The sequence below is a fragment of the Fringilla coelebs genome (assembly GCF_963513975.1).
Source record: "Fringilla coelebs genome assembly, chromosome: Z".
Classification (NCBI taxonomy): Eukaryota; Metazoa; Chordata; class Aves; order Passeriformes; family Fringillidae; genus Fringilla; species Fringilla coelebs.
This window is the reverse complement of record NC_140031.1, coordinates 5,806,594-5,827,703: the sequence shown is the minus strand read 5'-3', so window position 1 is coordinate 5,827,703 and position 21,110 is coordinate 5,806,594.

Below are 21,110 nucleotides of genomic sequence, written 5' to 3'. Positions count from 1 at the left end.
GTAAGGTTTCCCCAAAGCCTTCCCTTCTCCAGACTGAGCAATGACAACTGTCTTAGCCTTTCCTCACAGGAGAGGTGCTCCAGCCCTCCAATCATTTCAGTGGCCTCCTCTGGGCTGACTCCAGCAGGTCCCTGTCCCTCCCGTGCTGGGAGCCCAGCTCTGGATGCAGTGCTCCAGGTGGGTCTCAGCAGAGCAGAGCAGAGGGGCAGAATGCCCTCCCTGCCCTGCTGCCCACGGGGCTCTGGCTGCAGCCCAGGACACGTTTGGCTCTCTGGGCTGTGAGTGCCATGGCAGGGCATGTGCAGCCTCTCACCCACAGCACCCCCGAGTCCTTCTGGGCAGGGCTGCTGTTCATCCCCCAGCCGGGGTTCATGCACTGACTCCAATGGAGCACCTTGTGTTTGGTCTTGATAAACCTCATGAGATCCCTATGGGCAACTTTTCCAGCTTGTCCAAGTGCCCCTGGATCACATCCCTACCTTCAGGTGCGTCAACAGCACTGCCCAACTTGTTCCATCCGCAAACTTACTGACTGTGCTCTCAAACCCTTTGTCTAGGACACTAATGAGGACATTAAACATTGCTGCCTAACAGCCCAAAGGAGCACCTCTTTTTATAGACCTCCATCTAGACACTGAGCACTTCCCCATGGACATGACTATCCAGCCAACTGCTCATCCAACAAACTCTCCATCCATCAAATCCTTGTCGTTCTGGTTAAGAGAGAGGGAGGTTGTGGTGCTCCATGTCCCAAAGGCATCCCAGCATTCCATACAGATGGCAGCTGTCTCCCTTCCCTTGCCAACTGATGCAGCCACCCCATCATGGATGACAACAAGGTCCCTCCCTCCTGTTTCAGATGAGCTCTTCAGAGAAAGCTGTGTCCTGTAGTAAGCAGGCAAGGATCACACACTCCTAAGGTGATGTCAGCCATACTTTGATTTCCTACCTTTTGCTCACATCATGTTTCGATGCAAGAATTAGTTTAGTTCAGCACAGAACTTTTCAATGCATTGAAAGAAATATGTTTTTATGACATGAACAGAAACAGTAAAGCTCATTCTTTTTCAGTTAATGGACGATAATATATATTCAGCTTAATTTATTGATAGACTTTGGATAAGAATGAATATAACTTTTTAATAGGATGTGCTCTGTAATTATTTTTTAAGTTAGATGTTATATAAAGATAAATCGTCAGAGCATAACTGCATTGTATAAGATAACACATTTTATTTGCAAGTTAAATGTTTAACCTTTTTAGAATTTTCAATAAATAGTTGTTAAATATTTTTAATGCATTTATTACGGTTATTGTTGTTGGTTTTGTTATTGTTATTGTAATTACTATTACTATTATTATGACTGTTAGAAATATTTCCTTTCCTTTTTTACAAGTATTCCACACCTTGACTTTTCCCCCTTTAAATAGGAAACAAGGAATATAATGACTAAATTAAAATGATAATAAGCTCACATCAATCAATGTGTTTATTTTGCATTTCTATCCTTTCTCTTTCTTAAATTCTTCAGTAAGGGAAAACCTTAAAAATATTTTTTTTTAAACAGAGAACCTCTTCCCTTTATAATAATTAGAAAGCAGCTTTCCAAAAAGTTTACACATCAAAGATTAAAGGGAAAACAAAGAAACATTAAAAAAAAAGAAACAGAAATATTTTTTAATGGAGTATGAGTGAGTAGGACAGGAGAATTTACAAGGAGAATGTATTTTGGTTTAAAAAAAAATGTTGAGAGGATAATTCTAAGAAGTATGAATTAAGCTGTGAAGCTCAAATTAGAAAAACTTACAGTTTAAAAAGAATAAACTGTCCTTCAGTGATTTTTGTTTGTAAATGCAAGTCCAAAGTGGAAAGGACAAAAAAATACAGTAAAGACTCAGTAGAAATTAATAAGAAATATTGGGGGGGGGGGGGAAGGAAGGAAAGATTAAATTCTAAAAAAAATAGCTAAGCATACATATGTGGTCATCAACAACAGCATCTCCCTTTTCTGAGAAGGATCATGCTGCAGTCATTATGTTTTACCTGAAATACATACAAACACGTGGATGACAAGCTCTAAGGTGCTAGAAAGCAGCTAAATATTATACTCTACTTTTCACTGTGTTTTACTCGGTGAAAACAACAGAGAGGGAGAGATTTTTCAAGCAGATAACACAGAAAAAGGCTGTCTCACTGCAACCCTTCAAAGACCACTGATAATTTGTATGTGCTCTCTGATGCACCGATTTTAGTTTCCAGATGCTCATTTTAAAATTCAGGCAGGAGAAAGAAAAATGTCCTTAAAACACAGCCTCAATAAGCTACATGAAATAAAGCTAGCTCCGTCTAAGTATTCACATTCATACCCTGAAAATGAAAGCGTGCAAACCAAAATCAGGAAGGAAAAAAAAGCCCCCGAAAATAAAATCCAGAATGAAACCACTAAAGCTGACACAATATAGGGAAGGTTCTCCACTTGCTTAATTTGACCATTTCAATGGAGCATGTTGTGTTTATGTTCTGGCTGTTGATGTGATGAACTAATGAAGCTGTTTTTCCCTTTAAGGGGCCAGAGGGATTTGGGGAGTCATTGCGAGGTTAGCATTCGGGCTAGTGGTCTGTTCAGACAGAAAAGCTGCTGGGAGATGCCCACAAGTCATGCTGTGCAGAAAAGCTCTGCCCAACTGCATTTCTGAAGGGACATGTGTGTTTTATCTATGCAACAGCTGTTCCATTACCTCCCTTAAAATGACTTCGTAAAGCAAAGAACCTTTTCCCAATTTATTTTACTTGCTCTCACTGAACAGCTTATCTGGGGTTTGCTCCAAAGCCCGTGGAATTCAATGGAGAGACTTTTCATTAACTTTTTAGAGCAGGCATCAGATTCATTAGTGAAAAAGTCTGTGGATTATTTCTTGTTTCCTCTGACAAAAGTCCCTATTTTCCTCAACACAGGGCATACTATATCCCCTATTTTAGATAGAATTAAACATCAAAGGGGAAATTTCAAAGGTTCAGAGCTTTAGCTCTGTTCATGTATATGTTGTGGTTCTCATCCTAAGTTTAGTCCAATATTTTTGTGTGCTGAATGAGGCTAAAAATCCTGAAGCAGTACTTTACAGGTTTTTTTCTAACTGTGTAAATGTTTACAGATTCCACCTAAGATTAGTTAAAGGCATGAGAGAAACAAAATTGAGCTTGAAAAGAGTCAAGAAGAAGATCATTTGTATGTAATTTGCTTTTATTTTTTTAAATCTAAATCAGTGTGTTCAGTAAAAAGTTATTTTAAATGAAATCAAAGATTTTAATTGGATGAAAATACTTTATTCTATTAGTTCTGCAACAAAATGTATAACTTCTCCATTTCATGAAAGATTTTCCTTAATAAACCAGCTTATGACTCCAATTTGATTTTTGGAACAGAGATAAATTTAAATAATAATTTAAAAATAATGAAATAATCTAATTGCAACCTCAATTACTAATATCAATTATCTTTTTTCTTTATGACTGCAGTAGGTGACTGTTGGAAAGGTCAGGATTTGAAGTCGAATTATAGGCTGCTCTTGTTTCTCATACTACTTATTTCATGCTATCAGACCAGCCAGATGTCAAGATGCTTAAAAATCCTTTGAAGACTCAATTTCTAGTGGCTGAAAGACCAGGTTTATTGTTTGTTTTATTGGTTAGGAAGAGGAACACTAAACAGTTGCTATTTAGGCTCTTTGTGAGCAAACAAGCAAAAGATAACAAAAAAAAACCAAACCAAACTAAAAAACAACAAAACATAACACCAACAAAAAGCCCAATCGGCTCTTGCTAATGTATGACATTCCTACCTTGCCTTGTTGAGGTCCACGCAGAAAAATATTGCTTGTGCTCCACAAGCAGTGTAGTCAAGGAATCGTTGAGTTAAACCTAACTGACCATATACATATAAGATTTAGGCAGGCTTTCTATCTTCCACTAGAAATTAAAACCTGAAAAAGAAATCTTACTAAGAAGTGGGGCACATCTTGAAGTAACTCATTAGTCTTTTTTTTTTTTTTTTTGGATTGACTTGAGAATAAGTGCAAAAAACAAGAGCATCATGAGTCTTTGTGAAAGCAGATCAGGAGTGGCTTCTGTCCATGTAAAAACCATGTTCCTATTGGGGTGGCAGCACTGCCTAGAAGGGCTAGAAGTGAGGCCCCCACTCTTCTGTGTGCCCCACACATCCATGAAATACCACAGGTTTACAGCTTCTAAGCCATCTAATTACTACTCATTTCCTCAGAAGTTAGGAATGTGAGACTTACCAAACTGGATGAATGCAATGAAAGAGGGAAGTGGAGATTCTACTGACACCTTCATAGGGCAAATCACTGGCTAGAGACATAGAATATCCTCAGCTGGAGAGGACCCACAATGATCATCAAGCCCAACCTCATCATTTTTTCTTTCTCAGTCCTTTCCTATGGTTAAACAAATCTCCTCTTGAACTTGCCCACAAGAAGAACAGTCTGATATGGTTGTGTTTAGACATCTAAATGTTTGACATCAAAGACAAGGAAGACACATCCCTTTGCACGTGTGGGAAGTGACCACAGTCTCTAGTCTCTACCAAATGGCTCAGTAGTGGAGCAAGGGCACAAAGATGTGAGGTCCTAGGAAAGCTAAGCTTAACTACATACAATCTGGGTCTTGCACAGTAAATTATATAGACAATAACAAAAACCCCAGTTGACTGAAATATCATGGTCATTACGAGGAAGAGAGAGGCATAACTGAATTGTTGTATGAATAAGCTGAGTGTGAAATTATTTCAGTTATTTTTCTCAAAAATTGTCTTTTAAAAAATAAGATAATATGTCACACAGATTAAATACCTTATCACATATTTTCTTTGTGAGCAGATCTCTTGGAACAGGGTGAGGGAGGATGTGGGAAAGGAAGAGGAAATAGAGAGAGGTAATGAACCAGAGGGACAGATTGAAAAAGTTGCTCCTGAAGCTCCAGAGTTAGTTTGGATGGTTTCAAGCGAGAGATACACAAAATAAAACTGGGAAGATGTAAGGGTCAGCCAGATGCAAAAACCAGTTTACACCCTTTGCAACAAAAACAGCAGAAGCTGCTGAATAGCGCCTTGCTCCCTGAGCTGTCCCTGATTTCCCAGGTATGATACAGATGTGCAAGAGACTTCTGATGTGCATTACACTTCAGGACTCAGGCTAAAGCCATCAGCCTGGTCCTGATCCCATCTTTAGCCTGTTTAAGTATAAAGGAAGATTTTTTTTTTAACTTTAATAACTTTTATTGTCTTGTGTCTTCAATTGATGCTAATGTCACTGAAACAGAGATCCACTGCTCTAAACAGTCTGCAAAGCAAGAATCAGCTGCCCTAAGAATCAGTGCAGAAGTCTGCAAATAGGGTTCATCCTATGATATTTCTATGCCCCTCCAAAGTGAATTCGTAGACAAGAGTTTTGACCACTGCACAGTCTGGACAAGCAAAAATGCTTCTTCAAGTTTAAAATTAATTTCTGATTGGGTAGTTTCCTTGGTGTGAAGGAAAACTCATTGAATTTGCAATATAATGTTGTTAATTATATGTGAAGAAAACAGAAAGAACTTTTCATTTCCCCCTCCTAAATTCCATGTAAATATATTCTTTGATCTGTGTAGTTCATATGCCAGTTATATTGCTAAAAAAAATTACATTAGCAAAGGTATAGACTGATACTTTAGCTCAATATAAGGCTTTGCTAATATTTGTCATTTTTTCAACTATTCTCACTCCTTTCATCTATTAGGCATGCAGGTTAAGGCAAGGAAAAAAACGATTGCTTTGTTTTGCTTACTTAGTCAAGCTCTGTGAGAATAGGTAATCCAGCTGTGGGACTCATTACCACAAAACATAGCCAAAATTACAAATGAATTAAATTGCTTTCAGGTAAAGTCATTTGCAGAAGCAAGAAAAAGTCCATTAAAAAATGTTGAGCAAAATAATGTAGATTCAAAATTTGGGTCTGGAAATTGTAAGGATTTTGTCTTCCCTGCTGTTTAAACCTGAGGAGGGATAACAAAGGGAGATATTTTTATTGGTTGTCTTGTTCTTCTCATCTGTCCAGGCCTGGTACTGGCGCTGTGAGAGGCAAGACACTGAAACAACTGAACCTGTATGTGACCTGTTTACCTATTTTTATATTATGTCTTTACAATGGAAGTGTGGAAGTGTCATTATTCCTGCTTTACAGGAGAGAAAGACCAAACATAGAAAATGATTCACCCAAGGCCATGCAATGCATCATCTGTGTCAGATGGACAGGTCAATTTGGTCCACATTATATTCCATGGACAACTCTTTGCACAACCTGGCTTCGCTCTCAGGATTTAGTCTGGAGCAAATTTCACTGCTTTAGAGAAGTTCAGGTGTAGGAAAAACACCAGAGCCCTGTTTCAGTCTGTGACATGAGCAGGAGCGCAGAAGGACTGTTTGACTTGGACCAGGCAAACAGGTTAGAAGTAGTCTTAAAAATCCAAATCCATAAATATCCCACGCAGGAGTAAACTGAGATGCTGATTTTAGAGATTAAAGTACAAAGTTTGGAATTCAAACTGTGGAGGAACAAGATGAATTCTGTAAGGCTTGCAGCCTCCATTTCCTGGATCTGAGTGACTAAAACCTTGGTGAAGCAAAGATCAAGCTTACATTCTGAATTTCAAAGACCTTAATTCCATTTTTTTTATTAATTAGAGATACTGAATTTTTATAGAAAAGAAAGAAATTAATTCATATACTTACTGTATCATTGTAACATAATTGTAACTAAAAATAAAATACTCAAATATAAATATATTATCATTGCCCAATAGGTTATTTCTGGTTTTTTTTTCCTTTTTCCTTTTTTTATATATTTAAGAAAGTATTTTCAAGTTGGTTTTTATTCAGGGAAGTTGTTGTTTGAAAATAGTTAAAGCCAGGGGAGTGATTGTAGAAGGAAACAATTTGTGTTCATACATTAAAATACATATGTGAAATCTATAGACCCCTTAAACTTTCTTCTTCAAATAACCTAATGACTTTTACTTTATAAGAAATAGAAGGCATTACAAGGGACATCTCAACATTGTTTTTAATATGATGCATATGATTCAAACTTTTAATTTTTATGCAAATAAAAATGAAGTAGTCAAAGGTCAATTATTTAACTTTTTTATGAAAGAAGATAAAAATTTTGTGGTTATTTTTGCTCTTGAATGCATTTCTTTACTGTTCCTGAGAAAATATTTTATGCATATCTGAAAGATTTTGAAAGGAGAGAAGGTTATTTACCTCACTTGTATGCATCTTTTCTAATATCCCAGTCCCAACAAAGAACTCAACCATCAATGCACTCACTTAGCTGTTCTAAATTATTCATTAGCTTCTAAAAGCGACAACAACAAATAGAAACAATAACAATAAAAGTATAAAAAACCCAACCAAAAAAAAAACCACACTGGAAATAAACACTGCAAATACAAAACAAAAAAACCCCAAAAATAACAAAGATGGCGTCCAAGATAGGAGTGTAATCTTACTGTAAAAGCTTGAACTGTAAGATTGAAAAAAGCAAATTAAAAAAGAAATATCACTGAATTCAAATTGTAGGTATCTTCTCCTGGACTGGCTATGAACTTTAGTGTTAAAAATTGTGCTGCCCTGCACCTGCTTGTTTCAGAAGATGAAACTTGGTTTTAAGTTAATTTCTTTTTAGGGGCTGAAAAAAAAAAGTTGAGGTAGAAACCATGTGCTATGCAGTGTTGACAGAGTTGAAGAGTTTCTGCTGATTAAGAGTGTGTGTGAAAGGGTGGAGAGTCATGAATTATATTTTCCATGTTGCATATCTCTACATTAATAGCTAGCTGCTGTGTCTGTGTTTATGAATACAGCCAAAGATCATTATTGAACAGTCCTGGAGCATAAAATTTCCACCTGTCCTGCCAGAAGGAAATGTCTTTCTGTTTTATGCTGTTCAATTGAACTGTCTGTTCAGGAGAAGAAATTCCCCCAAACCAAGAGAAACAGAATGTGGCTGCATCCAGAACGACTGTATGTCTTCTCAAATATCAAAACAGTAGTTTCCATAATATTAACATTTTGGGGAAGATTTAAACCCACCAAAGTCAGGAAATTTGGCATAAAATCTGCCATTCACTCTGTAACTTATTACTATATGTCAAAAAGAGGACATGATGTTATTTGCCATATGTGTGGCTATATCACAGCCTGGTGAGCTGAGCTTAGACTTGCACTGGGAAACTCCTTAATTCTGTGGATTTAAATCAGACCTATAATGCTGGCATAACAGTGAGCAGTGTCCTCGACGTACAATTTGGTTTGATGTGAGAATCTTTATCTGTGAGTTGTTGCTATGGGAAGCTGTTGCTAACTTCTACTGAGAGAGTAAAAAGGATTCTGTTTGCATATTTAAAAATATACACAGATGGAATATGTACGTACACAAGACACACAAATACATATGCATTGACATAGACCTCTTTTTTTATATTTTCATTTATATAAATTGTCCATAAGAAGAGATTAGGCTTAACTGGGTTATTGACACATCTTATAAACCAGAAAGAAACAAAAGTGTTTTGTTGGGTTGTTTTTTTCTTTCCCTTTCAAAGACTGGGCATTGTCTAGATGGGGGCCCATTAAGAGTGGACTGTAATTGAGGCAGTAAAATACTCTCTTTACTCTCTTTTTTCCCCTTTTCAGCCACAGGAAAGGCTTTACAAAATACTCAGCATATTGGCTGCTGAGGGCTTTTGACAATCAAGTTCCATCTGCTCAGTATTGTGCAAGATGAAATATACATATATAGTCCAAGCCTGGAGAGTGTATAATATGATCTGATCCAGGTAGGTGCTTCACTGACTATCCATTTGACACATGCAGTGACCAGATCTGGACATAGAAATGCAGTATTTGCATGAATTTCCTGGCATATGTTACGATAAGGATTCAGAAACTCTTGAGCACACCACTGCTGATTTTTTCTTTCACTGATTTCAGGACCAGACAAGCCACTCTTAGTGCTAGAGGAGCACTCAGTATATAACAGATAAATACTTCTAAAGAGAACCATATAAATATATGAGCAGCTAATTGCAATTGAAATTGGTAGAAACTAGGATTTGGTGCAGCTCTAGGGCTTAAGCCCTGTTTTTAATTTAAATCTCATGTTGAAATAAATGCATATAAACACGTATTTCATAAAATCTTTTGCATCCATTATGTTGGAATTGAAACTGAAGCTCTTTCCTCACTTTTATATGTGTTCAGAGAGGGGTCTAATGACTTTACTTTCTATTATTTTAATTTGGATAGAAATATCCTGGCCACCCTTCAGCTGAAGGGATTCAACTGCACTTCAGGTAGAAGGTTTTATTCTGTTGATACATTTCACGTGCTATTTTTTAACCTATCTGTGGGAAAATATATGTACAGCGCTGTCTTACAAAAAACACTAATGAAAATACCACAACTTGGTTTTCACTACGTTTTCTAGAAATGCTGAGAGTTGCAGTGTTAGCTTTGTGGATACCATAGTACACAGTGCCTGGTAACTCTGGTGTCATTAAATAGCACTTACATCAAGACTCACTGTATGATTTACTTCCTGTCATAAATATGAGCGTTATGAAATAGGAATCTAATGTCATAAACTTTTTTCCCACTGAAAATAAACTGTTAAAGACTGGTTGTCTTCACCACTCTACAAATAAAAAGAGGACTTTTCCAACACACCTGCTGATGGCATGCACTGAAAACCAGATTACTTTACAGTAAATAATTATGTAAAATATATAAAAGCAAAAATGTCTTTCCAGAAGGGCTACTATCCTTCCAAGTTTCAACACAAGACAAAAATAACAACTTGCAAGAATGCAAAAAAGGCATCTTGAGTTGACTTTTCACAGATCATTGAAAGGTTGAGGTTGGCAGGTGTCTCTGGAGGTCATCTGGTCCAACCCTCCTGACATCTAGAGCTGGTTACATGCCAGGGCCACATCCTAACACAAGCTGTGGACTTTTTTCCCTGCAATGCACTAATTTCCTCCAATGAAATTAGTAACAGTAACATAAACCTTTTGTTGGATATCCCTGGGTTCTTGTCTAAATGTAGAAAACAAGGAAATTTCCAGTGATGTGTATAAAATTCTGACATTATGCATAATTTATGTAGCCAAACTCTAAGCAACCTCAGAGTGCAGCCAGTATTGTCTGTTACTCTGCTCTAATCTTAGCTAATCTATTAAAGTATTTATTAGCACTGTAGCTAAGGGATACTGGGGAAGGGGGGAGTAAACTCTAAGTGATGTGCTTTCTTAACTAATTTAAGGATGTGTATGGGATTTTTAATGAAATAGAATTTTTGTGTTGATTCTTCACACAGTGCTGTACCTGTTCAGTTGACAATATGTGGATGTGCCACTGCCTATATCAAGCATTATAGATTTGTTCATTGTTTCTCTATTCTCTTTCTCCTCGCAATGACCCAGAAGAAAATTAATTACAGTAGTTTCAGCAATGTTTCTGAATAACCATAACAAACTTTCTCCTTTGTTAATTAAGCTAAGTGAAAAGAGATACTTTTAGAGTAAAGGAGAATTTTTCCCACCCTTTTTCTTTTTCATCACTCTTAACTTTGTACTACCAACAAGCTGATCAGAAAGTAAAGTATATTCTAAAACTCTAACATAAAATACTGACTTGGGTTCCTTTTTCATCTTCCCTTCCCACCCTCCTTCCCTTCCCTAGACCTCCATGATGAAAAGATATGTTTGTTTCCAGTGTTGTCTAAAAATGGGCAGGAATCATGGGGATAAAAAAATTTGTTAAGAATGCAACAGCCTTTGACCAAATATTTAATGAAAAAAATGTGTCTGTGTAAGCAGAGTGTTTTGCAGATAGCTACACAGCTGGACATATAGACAGACTTTTTTTCTTTTTAATTTAATAGATCAATGAAAACATTATTTCAATTGGAGGTCTTGAACTTCAGATAACGATAATTGGAGTAGATTAATTACATTTAATGAGACTATGTCAGTTTATGCTAGCTGAGGATCAGCTGCACATTTTCTTCCATTTAAAAGAATTGGACTAATTTTTTGCTTTAAAGATGAGTAGGTTTTTTGAAATTTGTGGCTGAAGAATGAAGAAATATGCTGCAAATGACAGCTTAAAATGGAAGTGGTAAGGTGGACAAATCAGCAAAAGCAGATTTTGCAATGAGATAATTTCTTCTGAGAGTATTTTTAACCTTACTGATAACCTGTTTGATTGCTGACTGTTTAAAAAGAACAATCTCACTGTGCATAGCTATTAGATTTTCATTGTACTACCTAATCTTGTAGTTTGTGCTAGAACATCATGTGAATATTTCCATTCTGCCAGGTCTCCTCACCATCATGGTTTCTGCTTGCAACAGTCTTCCATGGTCTGTTGAATAAAATTCTTCCTGGACTGTGATAACAAAGTAGAAAGTCTTGCTCTAGAGTGACCCAATCAATTTATTTCCAAAATAGACAAAATAAGGAGTACTTTTAGGTGATGTTTCCACCTGTCAGTATTAATGAGATATACAGATCTGTTTCTGAATCATTCCTATTGTCAGGAAATAATGCCACATATCCAGACTGACATTCAGAAAAGTGTGAAAGGCTACACTGAACTATAAATATATCTGATTTAACTGAAATGTAATTCCATTTCAAGTACTTCTCAAGATTTCTTTTGGACTAGAGCACCAAATTCTACCAAGGTTTCAGAAAAAAAACACAGCACAAAAACCTTAAAACTTAGCACGGAGTAATGTGATATAACGTAATAGAACACAACATACTATAACATATAGTAATGTAGGGCAAACCCTGTCTTTTCCATCAGGGAACAGTATTTTCCTGAGTTAAAAGTTCTCTTCACTCCAAATGAAAAGAGCATTTTATACCAACCATTATGAGGCAAGGACATAGAGTGAATAGCAGTGCTGCAGAATAGCTAACTTTAGCTCTAACAATGGCCTTTGAGCCATCTACTCAGGTACTTTTTGTGACTTGATATTATTAAAGTTTTTGTATCAGTCTCTTCTTAAAGTTTTGAAAGGCCCAGACACTCAGAGGCTTCCTGACAGAGGCCATGCAAGTACTTGTTTAAAATTCAGTAATCTTTTAAAAAAATAAAAATCGCCAACACCTTAAAAAATGTAATTTATTTTTGGTTGGGGATCCTAATCATAAGTAAGGACCAAGTGTTTCTTTTATCACCATTGCAGCTGTCCATAGCTAACATTCTCAATGGTCAAGTGTCATGAGTGCAATCCCTGAAGTCCCATTTCTTTCCACCTCCTTGCCCTTTGACAAGTTAGTAATTCAGGCTGGCCTGCACAATGGTGCTTGAATTTTCCAAGTGATTTCTAATTTTGGAAATGCCCATTTTGACTGTGTTCACCAATGTCTATTTCTTCCTTAATTTCAGAAGGTCTTAGCAATTATTTGTAGAGAAATGGAGTGTTGTGGGTGCTCAGCATCTGAAGTACAGGTCAAAAGCACAAACTTGATGAAAGCCAACATTGTGGCCATTGTCTTCACTGCATGCCACATGGCTCAGCAATTAAATGCATATATTGACATTTTTTAAAGACAATAGAATAGATCAAAAAGCCCGTAACTATAACAGCAACTAATAAGTTGTGTGGAACTATATCTATGTGTGGAATTGTGTGGAAATATATCTATGTCCAACAATTTATTCAACTTCTATTCATTTAGTAAAGATACAGGGCAAAAATAAGCCCATACAAAGAAATCCAGCAAAAGACTGGACCACAAGGAAACTGAGTAATTCATAATACAATTTTGGATGAAAGGACACAAGACAAATAACAAATGTCAGTTGGGATAGCAATTTCAGTAATGATTTCATTCGCAATTTAGCACCATTTATAACACATAATAGTTTTATATACTTGGGAGGTAGAGGTTGGTATTTCATATATACTCTCACATAAGAATATGGAGGTGGACAATAGAAGAGTAACTGATATTCTGATGTAATGTTTCATTTTGCCAGGTATGTATATAATATATTATGTGTTGCATTGCTTCATTGTTTCATAAACTTGTATAATTGTGGCTTTTGAACAAAGTAAAGGGTTTTTTACTTCAAGCTTAATTTTTTCTTTACCTTATATTTGCATTTTCATATACAACATGGAAATTTTAGTAAAATGTAGTTTATTCAAGGGGCTAAGAAACTCTGCAATTACAGTGTCTTTCTTTCTACACCAATATATCTCAAAGCCCTTTAAAACTCACAACTACATGGAAATAATTTCTTTTACACTTTAGAAAACAAAGCAGGAACTCAGGGGCAGATCCCTTTCTTCCAAGAACCAATGTGCTGTCCCTGCAGCCACACTGTCTCTCACTGTTTGGTTTTGTTACAGGTAACCACAGAACATGAGGTAGGACTATACTTAAAATCTTTCTCAGCTGGCTGCATGTGTTTATTCATTTGCTTCATAGTGTTCATTTCAAGCTGCAGAAGCCAGAGTCACTGGGATGTTTTACAGTACATCCCTGTTTGGCTGATAGGGTTCTTGGTCCAGCACTTTTGATACATTTTTAATTGAATTTGGCTCTGTTGTGGTAATACCGTAGGTTTGTAAATTTTTAGCCTATCTACTGTGTCCTACTTGGGTTGTTTTATTGATTTCAACACCTGAGTTTTGAAGCTTTCAATTTTTTTTTTTTTTAGTGTTTTAGGATTAGAACAAATCATTTTATGAGGCAATAAAACAGTATGGATTTGTTTTTTAAAGCATCTCATGTGACTTGAACAGCAAGACCTGGACCAGAAGCTGGACAGAGAATAACTTAATGAAGTTCTGCAAAGGCAAATGCAGGTTCTGCACCTGGGGAGGAGCAGCCCTGGGCGCCAGCACAGGCTGGGGGTGACCTGCTGGAAAGCAGCTCTATGGAGAAGGACCTTGGGATGTTCTGGTGGACAACAGGCTGTCCATGAGCCAGCAGGGTGCTCTGAGGGCCCAGAAGGTCAATGGCATGCTGGGGCACATTGGTAAAAGTGAGGCCAAAGAGGGTGATCCTGATTCTGCACTCTGTATTGGTGAGCCACATCTGGACAGCTGTGTCCAGGCCCAGGCTCTCTGTCTCAACAAAGACAAGGAGTCATTAGAGTGGGTCTAACAGGATGTTGAAGGATGTGCAGCATCTCTCTGCAAGGAAAGGCTGAGGAGCCTCCAGAAGAGACGGCTGAGAGGGAACCTCCTGAGCATGCGTAAGTATCTGAATGGGGCTGTCCAAAGGATGGGGCCAGACTCCAGGAAAAGAGGAATTGGGAACAAAATGAAACAGAAAATCTTATCTGAGTGCGAGGAACTTCTTTACTGTAAGGGTGATAGAGTACTTAAACAGGCTGTCCAGAGAGGTTGTGGAGCTTTCTCTGGAGATACTCAAAACCCACCTGGACATGATCCTGTGGAACCAGCTCTCAGTCAGCCTGAATTAGGATTGGATAAATTGATCTCCAGAAGTTCCTTTCAGCCTTAACTATTCTGTGATTCTATGACCTGTAATGAATACTGAAACAAATACTGAAATCTTATGCAAAGTTAAATCCAAACCAAAGATTTTTGTATTCAGCCTAAATGACGCAGAAGCAGAAGAGCAGAAAGCTTTGTACAGAAATCTGTCTGTGTTTTTCTGAAGCATATGGAGAGAAATAAGGCTCCTGCCTCAAAAAATGCCTAACAGAGAGTTTAAAGCATTGGGTAACAGGCCGATTGATTGCATAGGAGAAAAGGACTATTTCGCTGCTTTATGCATGCTATCCAAGAGCATAGGTATTAAAATACCTCAACATTTCTACGTTGGTGAGGAATAAATAGTGAGCAACTATAATTAATAACTATTAAAGCTGTTTGACTGATCATATCTTCTGGCTTGCAAAATCTTTTATGTGCAGGTGTGTGCATTAATGAAATCCATTAAATTCATATATTTCAACAGATAGTAATTTACGATCTTTTATAAGATCTGTCATGAAACACAGTCAGAGATATAGGATTGTCTCAGTGCATTACATAGCAAATTGTACTCCCCTTCCCTCTGAAGTGACTTGACTTTAGAGACTAAATATGAATGTCAATGCATTGGACAGCCACATTAGGTATACTTTTTGCTCTACCATCACCTGGGAATATGTGGAATAAACCTTTTATCACTGGCAAACCTGACAACAAGAGTGAACAATATTCAAACTGGCTGGAGGAAAAAATTGTGGGGGAGTTCTATTTCACTTCATACATAAAAAGACAAAGAGATTAAGAGTGTAACCCTCATTTATGAATTGTAATGCTCTCCTTTGGGTTGCTAACTATTCTTTTTTTTAATTTTTATTTTTTATTTTTCTTTTTTCTTTTTGGTACTTTCATAGACCCTTAGATGTAGACACAAGCCATTGTTTTAGCACTCCACATCAAATTCAGAGAACTCTTCAGCCCTGGATAGGAATGAAAATCACTCATTAATGTCAATAATAAAGGTTATTTTGTTTGTCCTGAAGAAATACAAGCTGTCAGTATGTGAATTAAAAAAGGGAAATAAGGACTAATTAGAACAGAAAATATAAAGAAAAAAAAAGGCCAATGCCTGGACTTTAATGAGTTAGTGAAGGATTATAGGTAAACTTAAAATACTACTGACAAATCTCTAAGGGAGGCTTTTGTCCTGCTTGTCTATTTAACAGCACATTGAGATTATCATAATTAAGTATAGACAGTCAACCAGTCAACATATTAAATGGATTAGTATCTGCTGTATATACAATCTTCCTATAGTTATCTAATTATACATTTATTAAGGAGGAGCTATAATGCTATCAAATAAAACTTGCACTTTCACCTTTATTTTAATGAATTAATTCACAGTTAGAAAACTCTGCCATACTTCACTTGCTAAATATGACAGGTGATTAGCCTTTGAAAATCCCAACTCACTGGAGTTTGTATCCATCATCATAAATGTAGACCATCAAGCTAAAGCCTGGAAGAAATCAGAAAACTTCTTGGTCACTGCTTTCTCCCGCTGATTTCTAGACATATGGGACCCATTTTGTCTGTAGGATTTTCATCTACAGTTTAAAGCCACAGAATCATTGGTGGTAGGTGACCCTATTATTTTTCTTTTGAAGGAAAATGAAGGGGTAGATATGATTGAACAGAAGGGGAAATGGCATTAAAGCAGATTGGAGTAATTTGATGGAAGGGGCAGAGGAGTAAGGCAGAACAGCTCAAAAATATAGGCATAAAAGTAGTGTATGAGAAGGTAAAATTGTTGTCCTTCCACTTTATAGATTCTATGGAAGAAGAAAAGAAAGAAGGAAAGAAAGAAGGAAAGAAGGAAAGAAGGAAAGAAGGAAAGAAGGAAGGAAGGAAGGAAGGAAGGAAGGAAGGAAGGAAGGAAGGAAGGAAGGAAGGAAAGAAAGAAAGAAAGAAAGAAAGAAAGAAAGAAAGAAAGAAAGAAAGAAAGAAAGAAAGAAAGAAAGAAAGAAAGAAAGAAAGAAAGAAAGAAAGAAAGAAAGAAAGAAAGAAAGAAAGAAAGAAAGAAAGAAAGAAAGAAAGAAAAAGAAAGAAAGAAAGAAAGAAAGAAAGAAAGAAAGAAAGAAAGAAAGAAAGAAAGAAAGAAAGAAAGAAAGAGAAAAAGAAAGAAAGAAAGAAAGAAAGAAAGAAAGAAAGAGAGAGAAAGAAAGCTATGTAGGATGTACAAAAATTGATACATTTCAAAGTAAAGTAAACAAAATGATCAAGGAGTTGTAGGCAATGAGTCATGAGGAGAGATGAAAAGGAATAGATCTGCATTGCTTGGCTAAAGCTGACTAACAGGGAAACTTTCTTCGAGAATACAGAAATGGATTCTTTAATTTATATGTCTAGATTTCTAAAGACATACAATGAAAGGAAACTTCTGAGATGCCTTCAGAGTAAGTTACAAAAACAAACATTTATTTGAAATGATCACCCTAACTTCGAAAAGCATGGTGTTGTGCAACAAGGAGCTATGGGATAGGAAAAAGGTCTCCTTAAAACAGAGTACAGCAGGACTGTAAAAAAAATCTAAGGGCATGATGAAAGTTCCTGCCTTGATTAACAAATGTGTGCAAAAGTGAACATTTCCATAGTGTGAGTTATGATTCAGAAGACCGAGATCATTATCCTGATGCAGAGGATGTAAGTGAAATAAGTTTTGTGCAACTAAAGTGCATTATGATTTCACTTACTTTTCTTTTTTTAACACAGATAATGTGAAAAAAGGGGCAAGCGAAAGGAGCACGACCATTTGGGCACAATGCATTTTATCAGTGCTGCTGTGGCTCATATATGTGTGTGTTTTTATGCCCATATATGCTCATATATAAATAACATTATCAAAGAGCTGAGGTGAGGTCTGGGGTTCAGGAAATTGCCCTTCATCCACAGTTTCTGCTGCAAGAAAAGCTGTTGCTACAGCTAAAACAAAGAAAGGGTTTGAAAATTTCTTTCAAACAAAAAAGCACAAGATGGGTGATTGTACAGGCCACTGATTGCTCTCCCTCTGAGATTCACAAGTCCATATTTGGGGGGAAACATTTATTGGCATGCCTGATTGAGGTAAGTGACACAAGGAAACCAAGAGTATTATATGTGAGAGAGAAGCCCTGAGTTTCCATCCTTTCACTTCCTTCTATACCACAAGTGCCTACGACTTTGAGAGATGCTTTAAGTGAGAGATTCAGTCTTCAGGGTTAATAATGAGGAGTGGGGAAGAGCTGTAACTGTGAAAATAAGAATGAAGGGCAGTTGTAACTTTGGACTGACGTTGAGAGCTGCCTTAAAAGAAGCTTGATAAGGTCAAACTAATAAACTTGAGAGTTGCTCAAGGGGAAACCAAATTCTGGAGCTGTGAGACACTTTGACAGATAATTAGCATAAAACAGGGTGAGTGCCCCACCACAGAGAAAGGAAAAGCATAATCACAAATAGAACCAGATAAGTCAAAATGGTGGACCAAATATTTAACTTGACCTGTCAGGGGCGCCCACAAGAACTAACAAGGACAAATTAAGTCCATAATTCTTAAATCATGGGAGATATGTATGTATGAGTCAATGACAACATATAAAAACACATGAATCTGGTTATTTTGGTTGCTGCATTTTGGCTTATTTGTAAGGACTGTGGGGATTGCTAAGTGACACGTTATCCATCTGAAACCTATTTGTTTCTGTGGTACAGTGTGGGTTTGCTTATCTGGTCGTAGGGGTTTCTGGTAATTTCACTGACTTTATGTGGACCTGTCTACTACATGATTTACCAATAGCAGTTAATTTTGTACAAGCTGACATTCAACAGCATTCAATGTAAAATCATAGGATTTTTTGGGGGTTGAAAGGGACATTAAAGATCATTTGGTTCCAACCCTGTTCTATGGGCAGGGACACCTTGCACTATCCCAGGTTACTCCAAGACCAATCCAACATGGCCTTGATCACTTTCAGGGATGGGACAGCCAGAGCTTCTCTGAACAACCTGTGCCAGGGCCTCACCCCCCTCACAGGGAAGAATACAGAATAAAGAATTTCTTCCCAATACTTATCTAAAACTCCCATCTTTCCCATAGATCTAAATCTACCCTCTATTTTATCAACAGCTGTTAATGACTTACTGCTTTTATTTAAATGCTTTTGCAGTGTCCTGCTGACAGTCCTCTTTCTTTCTTTCTCTCTTTTTTTCTTTTCCTGGATGTATTCCTCAGCTGTCAGACCTTATACCTTTACTTCCTCTGAAGTCTCCAAGATCCCCATGTCTTTGATTTGGAGTTGTCTCTATTCAGTCTGCTAAATCTGCAGAAATGATTGTTTAGAAGACATAAGATAAAATGCAAGGAGCAGATTTTTCATTTTCACCCCCTCTTTCCACTTCGCTTTTTAGATGGCCTGTAACATAAAACATTTTAGTTTTCCAAACCCTTTATTAATGCAGTTGCATTCAGTGATGCTTATGACATAAAATTTTGCATATAGAGTCCCCTGTAGCACAGACGTGATCGAAATTTACCTTCATCAGAATATTTTTTCTGGTAAATTAAAGGCTATTCAAACCCTGAATGAGACAGAGGAACTCCTTCTTCACCCAACCTGTCAAAAGTTTCATGTATCTTTGTCTTAAGGCATAGATAATAACAAGTGTCCTTGTCTGAATCAGGACACCAATGTTATTGTTTCTGAAATAAGTATCACTTTCACAAAGAAATCTCACCTCTCTCTGAATCACCTGGAAATAGATAACAGTGATCCTTTCCCTTCCCACCCAGCTCTCCGCAATGATATTTTAATTATGCTACTGCTAGAACATGAACAATCAGGACTTGAATCATACAAGGAGGCTTGTTAAATGAGTTTTTTGGGGAGGGACTGTTTTGGGTGTTTTTGTCTGGTTAGTTTGTTCAGCAGGAACTAGAAACCTAATTTTCTCCTGTATTCTTTTCCAGGCTTTTGAATTTCACCTCTTTTATAATCATCCCTAAATATATCGGTACATTTCAGAAAAACACTCAGCTTTTGGAAACTTAATGAAACCATACAAAACAAGGTCATAGTAGAGAGGTTTTGAAGAGGCTGTGTTATATTCACCAGCATCCTTGAGGCCCACACACTAGTTCAGAGTTTCTTCACAGAAATTAGAGTGACCATGGCATACTCTACCAAAAATTATTCTGTCTTAGTATGCAGCCCAACTGCATTAGTTGTGATGGGAGTACAAGGACCAAACCTGTACATTATACAACTACCCTGACATGTGCTGCGCCTTTTAACAACCTGCACATCAAGATTTTCCTGAGATGGAGGTGGTCCTTTTTTTTTTTCTTCTTGGAGCTATGCAATTTGATACCTCTTTGCCCATCATCCAGTGCAAATCAGAAGCAAAATGTCATTTGATCAGGTTGCATTTTGCACTAATGCAAATGACAACCTCAGAGGTAAGTAAATGACAAAAGAGGCACTCATTCAGAATATACTCATTGCTGTGATTACACTTCTGCTAAGCATATGGTACCATGGAATCATTAAGGCAGCAAAAGAGTGCTAAGATCAAGCCCAAACATTAACCCATCATCATGAATTTACCATTTAGCAATATTTTCAACTGCTGCATTTCCTTGGTTTTTGAATTCTTCTGGGGATGGCAATTTCAATACATCCTTGGGTACCCTGTTACAGAGCCTGTCCACTCTCTCAGTGAAAAAAAACAAACATTATAACCCAACCTGAACCTGCTTTGGCACAGCTTGAGGTTCTGTCCTCTTGTCCTGTCCCTTGTTCCCTGGGAGCAGAGCCCAATGCCCTCAGCTGTCCCCTCCTGTCAGGGAGTTGTGCAGAACCAGAAGGTCCCCCCAGAGCCTCTTTTCTCCAGTCTGAGTGCCTCCCACCCCCTGCCAGCCCCCACACCTCCCTCACCCACTCTTCATCAGAAGACTGTATTCAAGGTAGAGCCTTACCAGTGCCAAATACGTCCTACAAACACTTCCATGTCACAGATAAATTTGGAAGGCAAGGGAGTATATACCAGAATATGGGTTTTTTTTGTTTGTTTGTTTTTATCATTTCTACCTTTAAATGCAAAGTGCAGTCCAAGCCCTTTGCCGTAGCAAGAATTTCCTGTGTGCAAGCCAGAGACAATATGTGTAATACTTCTGTTTATCTGTGGGTCTCCCAGCAGACCTGTTTGCAAGTCTGCTTCTGTGCACATATCTTTGTGTATATCAGTCCGTTTCTCTTCCTGCTGCCTCTCTCTTTCTTTTGTTATGTATGTGCTGTCTCCTTCCCAAATCCCTTATGCTTATTTTCCAGACGCATTTATTTATGTTCCCTCGCTAATTGAAAATCTCATATTTGAAGTTATTATTCTGATTGATGTCTGTCATTTTGATCAAGCAGTTGCTCACAGATGCTTTGTTAGAACAATTTCGCTTGTTAGTTTATCACCATCCATCTCCCTGCTGACCTTCTGTGATGTT